Source organism: Mustela nivalis (genome assembly GCF_964662115.1).
Source record: "Mustela nivalis genome assembly, chromosome: 5".
Lineage (NCBI taxonomy): Eukaryota > Metazoa > Chordata > Mammalia > Carnivora > Mustelidae > Mustela > Mustela nivalis.
Window position 1 is genome coordinate 14918598 of NC_139024.1, and position 10529 is coordinate 14929126.

Sequence of the window (10529 nt, forward strand, 5' to 3'; positions counted from 1 at the left end):
TCATGACTTCAAAAAGCATATCCTAGTATTTTAAAGTTTTAATAATTGATGTAGTGTGTGGTGCCAAAAACAGGATAAATGAGGTAACCCCCCTTCCCAAGGATGTGCTACAATCCCCATAGATGCTGCAGAATATTTCTAATGTTTGCAACTTTTGAAAACTTGATAAGTGTTAAAACATGTTAATGACTACTCTTTATAGTTCCCATAAATGGTCTGCTAATTAAAATAGATTTTTTTAATTAGTGGACAATTATATTATCTACAAATATGAAGAGATTTATAACTCATTTTCTTGCTTATTTCACTAGCTATGGTACATGATAATTGGTTGAACAGAAGTGATTTTAATCGACCTCCTTGTCTTTTTCCTAATTTAATAAAAAATGGGACGAAAATTTAAAAAAAAAAAAAACATATCCTAAAAGATTGTTTAAACTATATTACACATCTCTTGAACCATTCCAGTCACCTCCAAACTGACGTACTCACTCTTCCTCTGAAAACATCAATCTACATAGTATTTCCCTAAGCTTAAGTTTGTATCTCATTCCAGCCTTACCCCAAAATCTTGACTATCCACACTATCAAGTCCAAAGATCTGGCATTTACAACTCCATTCCTAGGCCATCTCACACCACCTCTCAACGTATTTCTCACCTGTCTTCCTGAAAACTGGTGAATAATTCCCCCAAAACCCTTCTTCTCATGCCTTTGCTTATGCTCTTCCCTTTCTTGACATCTTTCTTCATAAACATTGCCCATCCTGTAAGCTCATGAACAAATGTCTATGTGAAACTTCCTATATGAAACCATCTATCTTCATCCCCCACCCCTCTACCCCTGTCATTGCCTTCCCCTACCCTCCTCAACCAGAAATAATTTCCCCTCTCTGTGCTTTCACACCTCGGTGCTTACCACTCTCCAAGCACTCAGCACGATCTACTCTACCGCCTTACATTCTGTAAGATTATGGTCTATTGTGCAACTTACACTTATGATGTAATAGTCCTATGTCAGGTGATGTGTTACCGACCGTAACCAATAGTGAATGTCAAAGAACATGTCAGGTTCCGTCACACTCAACAGTTGTGTCCCAAGCCCCTGGTAGATCCCAACACTCCCCAACGCACAGGCGTGAAAGTCTGAATAAAAACCCTTTCTTTGCCCTTGAGGCACTTCAGGCTTGTGTAGGAGCAGAGATTTTGTGACAGACCTTGATAAACTACCACAGGGCCCTTAAAATATTACCTCTCCCTTAAATAAAATAGGGAAAAAAATTTTACAGAGGGTGTCAAGTTTAACTGCACTGGATTCTCTAAATATCCTTTTGGGTAAACTTGATGCAAGTAGGATTTTTAAAATTCCATGCCAAAAATAAATGTATATCTGTATTGTCACATAGTTTTAAAGTGAACTATATTTAAATTGATTATTACATGTAATGTGATTATCTTTATTAAATTCCTTTCTGCATGTGGTTTTAAGAAAATGAATTTTAATAAACAGTTGGCTACAGTAAATAAAAATGAGGTACAAAAGACTCATGTTTTCTGTAAGGTAAACTCAAATTTTCTTTGGATTTCTTGGTGTCTTTATCAAAATTCTGAAAGGAAATACCCCAATGAGACCATTTCTAGGAACCTCAGAGGGAAGAAGCATCTCAGAAATGCAGATGGCTGTGCAGAAGCTTTTGATCTTGATGATGTCCCAAAAGTTTTCTTTGCTTTTGTTTCCTTTGCCTTTGGAGACATATCTTGAAGCTTCTGCACAGCAAAGGAAACATTCAAGAAAACAAAGAGGCAACCCACGGAATGGGAGAAGATATTTGCAAATGACAGTACAGACAAAAGGTTGATATCCAGGATCTATAAAGAACTCCTCAAACTCAACACACACAAAACAGACAATCGTATTCAAAAATGGGCAGAAGATATTAACAGACACTTCTCCAAAGAAGACATACAAATGGCTATCAGACACATGAAAAAATGTTCATCATCACTAGCCATCAGGGAGATTCAAATTAAAACCACATTGAGATATCACCTTACACCAGTTAGAATGGCCAAAATTAGCAAGACAGGAAACAACACGTGTTGGAGGGGATGTGGAGAAAGGGGAACCCTCTTCCACTGTTGGTGGGAATGCAAGTTGGTGCAGTCACTGTGGAAAAGTGTGGAGATTCCTCAAGAAATTAAAAATAGAACTTCCCTATGACCCTGCCATTGCACTACTGGGTATTTACCCCAAAGATACAGATGTAGTGAAAAGAAGGGCCATCTGTACCCCAATGTTTATAGCAGCAATGGCCACGGTCGCCAAACTATGGAAAGAACCAAGATGCCCTTCAACGGACGAATGGATAAGGAAGATGTGGTCCATATACACTATGGAGTATTATGCCTCCATCAGAAAGGATGAATACCCAACTTTTATAGCAACATGGACGGGACTGGAAGAGATTATGCTGAGTAAAATAAGTCAAGCAGAGAGAGACAGTTATCATATGGTTTCACTGATTTGTGGAGCATAACAAATAGCATGGAGGACAAGGGGAGATGGAGAAGAGAAGGGGGTTGAGGAAAATTGGAAGGGGAGGTGAACCATGAGAGACTATGGACTCTGAAAAACAATCTGAGGGTCTTGAAGTGGTAGGGGTGGAAGGTTGGGGGAACCAAGTGGTGGGTATTAGAGAAGGCACGGATTGCATGGAGCACTGGATGTGGTGCAAAAACAATGAATACTGTTATGCTGAAAAGAAAAAAAAATAAAGAGTGTAAAAAAAAAAGAAAGAAAGAAAGAAATGCAGATGGTCTATTTGTGAAAGGGTTTTGTGGGCTTCCTCTGAACAGCAGTAGGGGAAGAATCATGTTTATAGGGTTCAGCTACCTGCTGGCGGTGTGATAAGAAAGGAGTTTGATGAGATCCAAGGAAAAAGAAATGACAAAAATCCAGTGGCAACGTACTATGCCAGTAAAAAGAAAGAATGCTACACTTTTCGCCTTCCCCAGAATTGTCATTCTGGTGTGGCCTGTCTCTTACCTCTTGTGACTGGCAGTAAACCACAAAGGGCCTGAGTATTGTCTTCCAGGCAGCAAGAAAGGGGCTGTGCTAATTTGTATCCATTCTTATCAGGAAACCCCAAAGAACCAAGAGTTAGTGACAGTGGTAAACAGGAGAGTGAAGCCAGATTAAGTGCGCGAGAGCTGAGGTTAGGAAAAGGAAGCCGCAGGTGTACAACCATTACAAATCCTTGTGGCTTTTAGAATAGAAAGGTTAGGACAGCTTCTAGCCACTTGTCTTCTCAAAGAAGTCAGAGAGCATCCGGAAGACTCCAGGGGTGTCCCAGGAAGAGGATTATTCAGAGAAGTAATGCGCGGGCTCTGGAAGTCACTCTCCCTCCTCCAAAACCCCACCCATCTTGCCTGCCATAGTCACCAGCCTCGCCAGCCCTGCTTGCACCACCGTGCACACACTCAGCTCTTTAAGACATAGGTGAACCGCCTCCCATAGCATTTCACAGCACCACCCCGCAGAGCTACTCTCCTTCACTTAGTGACAAATTTTACAGGTAACGAAGTAAGAGCTTACATGTTCCACTTAAGAACGTATTTCATAAACCTGTACTTTTTACAAAACTCTTTCATATACATTATTTAATGAAACCTCATCGATAGCCACCAAACTTCCCTAAGTCAGATTCATTATTTTTGTTTTACAGATGAAGATACCACAGCCTAGAGAAAGTGTGCTATTATCTCCTGTGAGACCCAGACGCTCACCTCGCTTCGCCAAAGCAAGAGCCCCCTGGATCAAAAACTCCAGAAAATGACATCGTATCAAGTAGCAGCCGAGAGCATGGGTTTTGCAAAGGCTTATCTGCAAGTCTTAGGCCTGTCACTTATAAAGCTATGTAACGTCGGACACAATACTTAACTTTGCAAAGTCTGCATTTCCTTGTTTGTAAAATTAGAATCATAATGTTGTTTGTCCTCGGGGGTGGTTGTAAGGAAGAAATGTGATAATCCCTATAAAAAGTATGTCACAAAGGTAAGAGCTCCATAAACCTCAGGCACTAATATAATGGCTATTATTACCACCCTGTGGGCACTAAGCTGTTTGTGACAGAGCTGGGGAGCGAGAGGCCACCCCAGGTCTTGGGCACTACATTGAATTAGAAGTTAGCATACGTGGGGCACTGGGCAGCTCAGTGGGTTGACTGTCCTACTCTTCTTGGTTTTGGTTCAGGTCATGACTTCATGAGTCACGGGTTCGAGCCCCAAATCAGGCCCAAGTGGGGGCCGATGCTCGGTTCAGAGTCTGCTTGGCAATCTCTGTCACTGCCTGCCCCCCCCCACCCTGCTCATAAACTTTCTCTCTCGGGTAAATAAATAAAATCTTAAAAAAAAAACAAAAAACAAGAAGTCAGCATCCAACTCTACGTGTGAACAGACATGTGAACTTGTCCAACAACCAAGCAAAATGCTGCTTCTGATAGCAAAACAAATGTGAAGCATTTGCCACACGTTTTTACATCCTTGTCTCCGTGAGAATGTGCCCACCTTCCTTGCTCCTCCTCGCATCGCACAGGGATGTGGCCATCCTTACAGACACAAAGGCAAGCAACAGCAGAGGGCAGGAGGTTGGCCGTTCTGCCCTTTGTCTCCGGACACTTGGCTCTCATCGCGAAAGCAGGGCCGTTTCTACAGGCGGCACACTCAGCCGGCTGGATTTATTGCCTTCTCTCCCAGTTACCACCTGATGGATACAAACTCCCAGCAGCTCTGGTGCCGACCATGAGCTTGGTCATTTATTCTACCAACACGCATTATCAGGCTCTGTACCATGCTCGCAAAAAAATGACTTTGTCGGGGCACCAGAGTGGCTTAGTCGGTGAGGCCTCCGACTCTTCATTTCAGCTCAGGTCACGATCCCAGGGTTGCGAGGTCGAGCCCCTTGTCAGGCTCTGTGCTCAGTGGGGAATCTACTCCTCTCCCTCTGCCTCTGTCCCCTCCCCACCCCATGCCTGCAAGCTCTCACACTCTCTCATGCTCTCTCTCACTCTCTCTCTCTCTCTAAAATAAATAAATGAATCTTTTTTTAAAATGACTTTGTCATATTAAGCTTCTAACACCTGGAAACTACAAGCGGTTCATTGAGTGGTTTCACTTTACTTATTCCATATAGTTATATCCGGTAGTTTCTCTTATTTTCCCTATAGGGATATTTTTGGTGGTAGGGGGGCCGGGAATGGCTTGGACTCAGCCATCTCCTGAGGATTTGAACGGAGCTAATGTCTTCATCCTCCCCCAAGAGTTACTGCTATGGAAAACCTAAGCAGGAATATACACTTTCTAGCAAAATATTTTTGTGGATGAGTAGATGGCACAGGCCTCTTTATCCTCAAAAAGAGTCACATGCTTTCAGAGGAAAAACTGTTATGCTTCTTAGAAAGAACATGAAAGTCACTGATGGGCAAGATTTTGCCTTTGTCCCGTGGGAATGATCCAGAGGAAGTCCGCCGAGATGCTGCCCAGTAGGCAGACTTACCATCATCCCCATCATCAAAAGCCACCTGCCTTAAAACACGGCACTTTATTACACCTGCTGTAGGGAGCTTCGTAGAGGATTAACAAGGAGAACAGCCCTAATGAAGACGGGTGGGCAGGCCCCCATCTCGGCCGATATCAATGAAACATATGCTATGACTGTTTCACAATGCGGACAGTCTACTCGAGCTGGTCACTCTCATTTCTTGGCTCCTTTCCCTTGTAGCCAATCTGCTGCCATGGAGCAGGACTGTTCGCTGTTCAAAGCAAACTGAAGCCCAACCACCGGGCCCTCAGCCCGAAAGGTTGCTCTGACCAACTGGGCTGAACAAATACAGACAAACACTCCAAGAACCCCCAGATAACTGTGTAAAAATGTTTAGCAGACACCCAGGATGTAAGTTTATCCTGGGGAGAGGTTTAAAGCGAGTGTTGGTGGGGAAGGTGGAGGTAGCCAGGTCTAAATCTGAAACGGAATGAAAAGTCACAGTTAATCCAAATAAGAGATCCTTTTTTTGACTATTCTTACAGCAAGTTTAAGATGCAAGAGCTTCTTCCCTCTCCATGAGTGTCAAGAGCGATAATACAAAGCAAATACTTGCAAGGGTCTGAGAAAAATAAATCCCCTGGGGGTAAATATGACCCTTCTATTTATAATCAAGATGTTGTGCTTTTTGCCTACATGCTATGTCTCTGAGACCTAGATTATTTTGATTCCGAATTTCTTTGAAAATCTAACAACCTCTAGAGCATTGCCTTTAACCTCTGGAGTATTACAGCCGTGCATGCCAAGGCCTAGTCGGCAGTCTTCATAAGTAGTCACAAAATGGGAGCAAACATTTGCTTTTGACAAATCAGGAAGGATTGTATAGAGCAGAAATGGGCTCAGACCCCTCGGCCTCTGAAGTTCCCAACAGTTTCTGAAGACCCTTGGTCTTCTGAAATTTCCCAAAGAAATTTCATTTCTTTGGCTCTCAGAGCTTCTTACAATAAAATTGAAATACTTCTCCCTCGTATTCATAATTTCACTCTCAACATTAACATATATCATATATAACAGTCCTATAGATCCTCCTCAAAACCAGATGACTTTCCCAGCAACCTCACGCACGGAGTTGCTCTGCAGGCCGATTAGAACTGGCCTGTAGAGCTGACAGAAATTTGAACAGGAATCAGTGTGATGATCCCAAGTCCTGATAAAAGCCCAACCCTTACTTAGGAAAAAAAAAAAAAAAAAAATCACATTGGCTTCTAGGAGCATGTCTGCGAGAACAAACACTGGTTACCCTCTTGACAAAGCATGAAACTTACAACTCAACACACATTTCCTGAAACGTGTGGCATTCTTCTAACCAAAATGAAAGTAGCCTGCCCTGTCTTTTGTGACTGCCACATCGTTACTCAAGCAGCACACCGCTGTCCGTGGGGGAGGCACTAACGTACACACCACCCCGCTGCAGAAAAATGACTGCTAGGTTTTTTCACGTGAGAGCAAACCACGGCAGCTGGACTCAAAAAGAACTTACCTAAGATCACAGGGCAATTTAAAGACTAGCAGTCTCACTTCTGTTATTGCTAGATTACGCAGCTTTTCAGAAAACTGGACAGCCCTCGGGAAACAACTGCTGGCTTGTTCGGACTGCCTCGTTCAAAGTCAACGCTAAGTTATGCCACCCAAGATTAAGGAAACAGGTAGCGTGTTCATAAGAGCCTGAGATCGGTCCAATTAATAACCTGTAAAATTCCAACACGTTTCGACCATGCAACACCTCCTAGCTAGGGCTGGGTCCAGTAAGTGCACGTTATCTGAGGCAGGCAGACAGCCTGCGAGGGCTGTGCCGAGGAGAGGTTAGATGTCCTGCCCTCTGACTTAGCTGAATATTATTCCAAAAGTGAGTTTCCACTTTGTACCAAGTTTAGATTCAACATTCTCATGTCGCCATAACCTCTTGCCAGCAACTTTGCAAAATATCCCTGGAGCATTAAGAGAAAAACTTGAACATCTTTTAGCATGAGAGGGAAGCCCTACAGTTACATCATGCTGGTAAACAAGCACATACAGCAAAAAGGAAAAACTTACATCGAGAAAAAGAAAAGGGAGTACCTACTTGAGGAGAAGAATGTCACTCAGAGACTGTCTTCTTACAGTACAGATTGGGCAAGAGAGAGGAAGACTAACCTTCCGAACGCGTTAAGGAGCTTCTGAGCATGGAGATTGCATTTTCAGTTTTGGTGAACTCCGTTCTGAGGCAGTAGACAGGAGGCTGTTACGACCATGAAATTAGGAAATGCAGCAACTCAAAACTAAAGAACTAGCACCACCATTTGACTAGGAGTGGAAAATCTCCTGCACCAAATAGAGGAGGGGGTGGCCTTCCTTTCTCTACAGGAGGACCGATTCGAACTTTCTTAGCCCTTCAGTCAGGACAGGACATGAAACGAGGGGTAAGTATTCTGTTAATCTGCCTGAAAATGTTTTATGTGATCCAGCTGAGTTTTCTCTTCACACTGCTAATGAAGTTTGAAGCCTAGACGGGCATGTCGAGTTGGAAAAAAAAAATAAAGGATTCATTCAGCGCATAAATTTTGCTAATCCAAAATTAGTTAGAGCTCAGAGCAGGAGAGAAGATAGGTCTTCTGGCAGTGTTTCTGTAACTTTCTCCTTCAGCCATTGACTCAACACCAGGCTCTGAGTTTTTTGTCACTGATTAATTAGGCTCCTGACTTCACCAACCTGCAGACGCTGAGCTTCTCTCCAACTCCTAGGCCCTTTTTTTCTGTCATCTGATCTTTCCATAGACTGCCTGGCGTTCCCTGCAGCCGGTTAAGAGTGTAGGCCGAGTTTTGTTTTGTTTACATGGACATAAACATTCTGAAGTAGAAAATGGACTGAGAATTGATTTGAAAATTAAAGAACTAATATTAAAAATGCTAATAGCTGACAAAGCCAGCTGTGCTTTATATAGTATGTATTTTAAAAGGTTGTTTTTTAATAAAGTAGATTTTTCTACTCTTCAAGTCTTGGGAGAGGCTGGTTTTCTGGAAGTGAGAATGGTAGAGGAGTAGGAGAAGGAGCCTATCTCGGTCCTGGGCTTTCTAGAATCTCCAAGTGCTGGTTGGCAGGAGATGCAGCTCTCAACAGGCTTAAGAAAGAAAGAAAATCAAAATTCTCATAATCAACACTATAAAACATTTTGAAATAAAAGATCTTAACTATCTTCCATCTTCCCTATACATGTGAATTAGTCCATAAAATAATTTGAATATGCAAATTTGTCTGAGATTAATTTCTGCAGAATACATAGAACAGGGCATATTTTAGCAAATATGTACAGTATTTAAATTTTGGTTCAAGAAACAAAATTTCAACAAGATCCACTTGCAAAAAGAACAATCGTGTATACTAAGGAAGTATCAGGATTTTTATTCACTTTTTATTATTTTTATTATGGTTTCTGGCAAAATATAAATTCTTCAATTACATGTTTTGACCAGTTTAAATATCTTGATAGTAAAATATTTTTGTCTAAACTAATTAAATCCTTCAATTATTTTATTTGCCAGCATGAATGGACTATGCTTTTCAAACACCATTTAGCTGTTAAAATCCTTTGTACACATCAGTACAGAAAAGAAAATCACTTAGAGCAACGGGTCTCAACATAGAACATCTGTTAGATTCTGAACTGAAGGTTCTAGATTATTCTTTCCATTAGAAAATATAAATGTATAACATAAAATTCCTATAAAATATACATTAGATTCATTGTCCTTAAGAGGCCATTATTGACATTCCTTTGCATTCCAATATGTACTTTCTCAAGGCGGGGGAAGGGGGTGCAGAGGGAGAGAAGGGCGGGGGACAGAGATAAAAATAATAGCAAATGTCCTCGGAACAGGAACTAGAAGTCAGATACCGTTCTAAGCAATTGTACAACAAACAATGAGGTAAGTATTATTGCGAACCCATTTTACAGAGAAGGAAACCATGGAATGGCGGGATGAATCACCGGGACCAACATGTTAGAGCTGAAATCAGGGCTCAAACTCAAGACACAAGCACCCAAGTTTTTAATACCTCACTGCAGAATCAAAACCACACTAGGGAACACCCATGCTTTCTATATGTCATGGGAAGAAAATGTGGAGAGGTCGCCAGTGGATGGCTAAGAAAAATTTCTACAGATTGATATAGAAATGTTATTATGAATCATCTTAAAGTTTATCATCCTATGGAGCTCACTAAAAAATTAAATGTAGGCTCAGACTAACATCGTTTTTAAAATGTTCTGTGCTTTCTTATAGGAAAAAAAATATCTTTTGAGGAAAATTTTCTAATTAAATTGCATTCACTGTTATTAGATTAGACTGAATAATGGGAAAAAAAGGTAAGAAGAAAAGAACAATTTAGTAAAGCAGTTTAATGCTATTCTAAAAATCTTTCTAGGTTTAAAACTTTTTTAATATGTTCTCTCATTCTAGAAGTTGCTTCTAACAGCCTGGGCTCCACAAGCAAAGGAAAACAGAAAATTGATGAAGCAAAATCCTGCTGTGACCCAGGTGATTCTGATTAAAATAAAAATTAGATTTTTCATTTGGAGTGTGTAGTTTTGTCTAACACTCCAGAGGACAGCGGGCTCAACTAGGACTCTGTTAACATAGATAATGGCCCAACTTCTTCACTTGTCCTCATTAGCAAAGGCTTTTCCACTGGGCACCGCTTTAAATGTTATCCAGATTCTGTCCCACTACACAAGCAGCTGTGAACTTCTGGTTTTCCTCATGAAGAGCAACTGAAATTGAAATTCTGCTTGCCTTGGGATATCAGTCAGCACCTGAGCATCCACTCAGCATCTTTCTCAGGGAAATTACTCAACCCCTCCCCTATCCTGTTTCCAAAACAACCAAGTCACATCCCGATCTCAGATCACAGCTAATTGGACCAGGGATAGGAAACTAACCAAGATCGGCAGTGGC

The 10529-nt window shown here is 41.5% G+C and overlaps 1 protein-coding gene and 1 long non-coding RNA gene across 13 annotated transcripts in view; one reads left to right on the plus strand and one right to left on the minus strand.

Annotated features, from left to right (window-relative positions):
- Positions 1–7858, minus strand: part of ESR1 (estrogen receptor 1) — a 413977-nt gene extending 406119 nt beyond the window's left edge. The window contains exon 1 of one of the 12 annotated variants that reach the window (XM_082730084.1): positions 7732–7858. The gene's annotated coding sequence lies outside the window, so the exon portion shown is untranslated. Of the gene's footprint in view, positions 1–7078; positions 7352–7632 lie in introns of those variants that run through there. The other 11 variants (XM_082730096.1, XM_082730087.1, XM_082730100.1 and 8 more) reach the window with 11 other exon arrangements.
- LOC309864507 lies at positions 7447–10146 on the plus strand. Its single transcript, XR_014311580.1, has 3 exons — positions 7447–7997; positions 9858–9940; positions 10035–10146. It is a non-coding gene; the product is annotated as an uncharacterized lncRNA (long non-coding RNA).
- The last annotated feature ends 383 nt before the right edge of the window (positions 10147–10529 follow it).